This window comes from Sinocyclocheilus anshuiensis, unplaced genomic scaffold, assembly GCF_001515605.1.
Source record: "Sinocyclocheilus anshuiensis isolate Anshui unplaced genomic scaffold, SAMN03320099.WGS_v1.1 scaffold943, whole genome shotgun sequence".
NCBI lineage: Eukaryota > Metazoa > Chordata > Actinopteri > Cypriniformes > Cyprinidae > Sinocyclocheilus > Sinocyclocheilus anshuiensis.
In genome coordinates this window covers 139,870-143,995 of record NW_015542391.1, presented here as the reverse complement: position 1 = coordinate 143,995, position 4,126 = coordinate 139,870, and the positions used below count along the sequence as shown (strand labels likewise).

The 4,126-nt window shown below is 38.1% G+C and overlaps 1 long non-coding RNA gene across 2 annotated transcripts in view; it reads left to right on the top strand.

The window, feature by feature from the left end:
- Positions 1-2,141: 2,141 nt before the first annotated feature.
- The window catches only part of LOC107692794 (uncharacterized), a 4,485-nt gene continuing 2,500 nt past the window's right edge, over positions 2,142-4,126 (top strand). Inside the window, exons 1-4 of one of the 2 annotated variants that reach the window (XR_001634673.1) lie at positions 2,142-2,179; positions 2,729-2,894; positions 2,979-3,090; positions 3,302-3,364. This is a non-coding gene — a long non-coding RNA (uncharacterized LOC107692794). The other variant, XR_001634674.1, reaches the window with a different exon arrangement.

The window sequence follows — 4,126 nt, the reverse complement described above, 5'->3', positions numbered from 1 at the left end:
TATGAAACACTTTTTAAAGCCTGGTAGTTTTTAGTTCTACAGTATATTTAACTAGATTAAGGATTTTAGTCATCACATGTCAGGATCTTAAATTATCACAGAAAAAAAGTTGAGTAAATGTTAGTGGCAACTGACAGCTTACCAAACTGCCTCAGAGAAAGACTGACTGATAATAAGAAACTGCTCTATTTGGTGATGTTCACTGTTTGTTGTGGGGAGGAGGAGACAGAAAGGTGATCATATCTGCCTTCTATTGGTGGTTGGTACATAAAAAGGTCGTCAGAAATGTAATTGTATGGAGCCCACACTATTGTTAGCAATTTTACCTATGTAAGGCACATGGCTAGCTTGTTTTGCCTGCTGTCCATAAAACACCACATCTTACTTTCCCTTATTTGCCCGCACAACTATTGCCTGAAGGCTCGAAATTGCGACCGTTTCGATCGCATATGATCCCGAAATTTAATCTGTGCAATCTAAAAATATAACTGAGGGCATTTGTGCAACTAATTATTACCTACGTATCTGCGTTTTTAAACACGTCCATCCTAAATGTTGTTACAGTGGCGATGATGTTAGCACGTGCTGCTAGTAACAGGTGAGCCAGTGCTATCAAATGCACTAGCATCTCTGCTTGCTGATAACGCGAGCACCCCACGACAGCTGCATGCCCCACCGGAGACCGTGTTGTTAATATGAAATTAAATAAGTGCTGTAGTCATGCCTACTATGTGTTTTAAGGCTACGTTGGCTTTAATTTTACCAATAATATCACTTTTAATCGTTAGTTAGCATTAACTTAAACTAATATTTGACATTAAACGCTAAGGTAAAATTCCTAGACAAAACACGTTAACATTAATACTACGCTAGTTTAAGTTAACGCTAACTAACGATTAAAAGTGATATTATTGGTAAAATTAAAGCCAACGTAGCCTTAAAACACATAGTAGGCATGACTACAGCACTTAAATAATTTCATATTAACAACACGGTCTCAACCACCGTTGTCTGCCGATCGTTGCCTACAAGACCACATTGCTTAGCACTGTGCAGCCAACTTAGCTTGCCATGTGTGCAGGATAGCTAGCTATACAGTACAATTTGCAAACCTAACCTCAGCTCCCTAGTGGAGTAAGCGATTTCGCGTGACTTTACAACACCAATCATTCGGCTAAATTTGCTCAACTTACCGTGTTAATCAGTCCCTGAAATTCAGATCCGCTGCAGCGAACAAACAGTTGAAAGTTGCCGAGGAAGATGCTGCATCTGCCTGGGAAAGTCCCCGCCAGTGAAAAATGGATAATGCCAACTTATAAAAATTGTAAAATATTTACGTTTGATGAACACACCTGCCACATCGACAGCTGCTCAAATAAATTGTGTATGTTAACTCATTTGTATAACCTTTCTTGTACACAACAACCACATACAAATAACTACCCAAATAAATTGCAATAGTTTTATTTAAAATATATTGTTATATAAAATCTGATATATTTTAAGTAAAGAGAAAGTATATTGATACTTGTTTGTATAAAACAAATAAAATAAACTAGATTACAACCATTTAAAGTATATAAAACCTACTTCGTGGGTGTAGCACTTTTTACAGTGCATTCATAAAGAACCATTTACTTTAATCAGCCATTTGAATGAATAAAATGAATGAATAAATGACTCGACGACTTCATCATTAAGACATTTACCACCACCTACTGGCAGTTTTAGTTTATTATTTAGAGTATCATTTAATTAAAGAAATAATTTCAGATTTCCATAGTAATGATAAAAATGTATAAAATAAATTATTAAAGGTATAGTTCATCCACCCAAAAATGACAATTGTGTCATCATTTACTCACCCTCATGGTCCAAAAGAGTATATGTAATACATTTTATCAAACAAAATATTTCTTGCCGAAGCTACTTTTTGTAATGTCCGTTTGATGCTTTACACAACAATGACTTTAAATGATCTTCTGGGAGTAATTTCTCAGCCAAATTTGATGTGTGATTAATTTGTGATTAATTAGAATAATTAATTGCCACATCCTGTAATTAATTAGATTTAAAAAATTAATCGTTTACCAGCCCTAATATATAGGCTATATATATATATATATATATTTATTTATGTATTCCATTCTTCCCCAAACCTTTAAAAAACACATTTAAGGTCAGTCAAAATTGCCTCTGCTCCAAGCATTAATGAAAACACTCTTAACAGAACTATGTGTCAAAGGATTTACCAGAAACTCGACTATTACAGCTCAGTGTCATCTAAATGACACACTTATTGGCACAGAACAAGCTTCACAGATGGGGCCACGCTGTAAGCATATGACATTGAGCAACATGATATTTAATGACCTTTCTGTAAGGTGTTTGAAAACCTCTCAATGTATATTACTTATAAATAGCTAAATGTTTTATCTGTCACTTTCCAGTCATTTATTTATTCAGCCATTACATTGTCATTCTCTGCAAAATCTCAGACCAAATCAGCAAAGAATGTCAAAGTGCCCCGGCTCAATGTGAACTGTGGGGGTGTGTTCGCACCGTGAGTTGTGAGTGACTGGCAGCGGTGTTTGGACAGGTGCCCCTAATTGGCAGGTGAAGCTCTCGGCCGCAGCTGTGTCTGCTGGGACTAATGATGAGTTGGGCTGGACGGGCAGCAGAGAAGCGTCTGGAGAACGGTGAATGACTGGCAGCGGTGTTTGGACAGGTGCCCCTAATTGGCAGGTGGAGCTCTCGGCCTCAGCTGTGGCTGCTGAGACTAATGATGAGTCAGGCCGGACGGGCAGCAGAGAAGCGTCTGGAACGTCTCTGTCTACTTGCACAGTGACAGAGTTGCCGGGGATGATGTTGTTTCAGGCTGATTAATTTGAGTGGTGGGTCCAGTCGTGAAGAAGGAGTGTAAAGTTGGGGTGGGGGAGTGGAGCTGTGTGGGCTGTGACATTGTCCTTTATTATCAGAGAACCTTAGCGGCAGCAGCCTCAAGCAAATGAGACAGTCCCCCTGGGAAGGATGGCAGTGGAGAGCTTCTCTTCGGCATGTCATATTGCATCTACTGGTACTTTGTGACAGGTGAGAATACACTTACATGGGCACAGGTAGGTTTAGTGGTTTAGGTGGGCCCAAAGTCTACTGTGGCCAACATGAAAGTCAACATGAAGTCAGAATGGACCCCATTACTTATTCAATGTTAATTCCAGGACTTTTTGTGAATAATTTCCTAATTTAAGCAGTCTCCATGATTAAAAATGTAACTTGTTCTAACTTTGACTTTCCTTTTCAGATGATGCCACAAATAATTCTAATTTCTTCATCCCATCCTCTCCAACCATTTGGTTTCATCGTGGTATGTAACATCTACTTTGCACAATCCAATCAATCCCAATGGACAATATCAACGTCCTATGTTATTTTGGAAGGAAATAGGTGTCAGAATTCAGAAATAAGTTTCATGTTGATGCCTGGTTTTATATGAAATGGGTGGATCTTAAATTAAGGGTATTTTTGGCTCTGTGGGCACAAATCACTGGAGAATTCTGTCATTTTTTAATTTACTACAAAAGAATCGAAAATTTCAACCACAGTCTTCCTTAGGGCTGCACGATAAATCGAAATGGAATCGAGATCGCGATTCGACAGAAGCTGCGATTTGTCATGCGTATCTTTCAGTGAAGCACGGTTCTGTGATCAGTGAACTCCAAATACGCCTCGCAGAAGAAACCCAGAAAATGCCTATTGCTGCAGCTGAATAAACAGAAGATTCAACTGCTTTCATTGATTCAACGTGACTAATAAACACACGACTACGGCAATATACGGTTTATCTGAGTTCTTCTTATTATTATAATTTTAATTAAAATAAAGTATATTTATAATGCAATGCCTTTATCACTGCTTAAATACTATGAAATATGTTGCGTGCCTTATTCTGTGTAAGAAGCCACATCTCACAGAAGGATTTATTTCAAACACTCGACTGATGTTATGAAGGGAGTTTGGAGTAAAAATATCTGGGAAGGTTTTTTTTTTTTCGTAACTTGTCAGTGAACTACGGCTATGTGTAGTAAATTCTGCTCCATCTGAAAGCACGTGATGATGATTTCCTGCC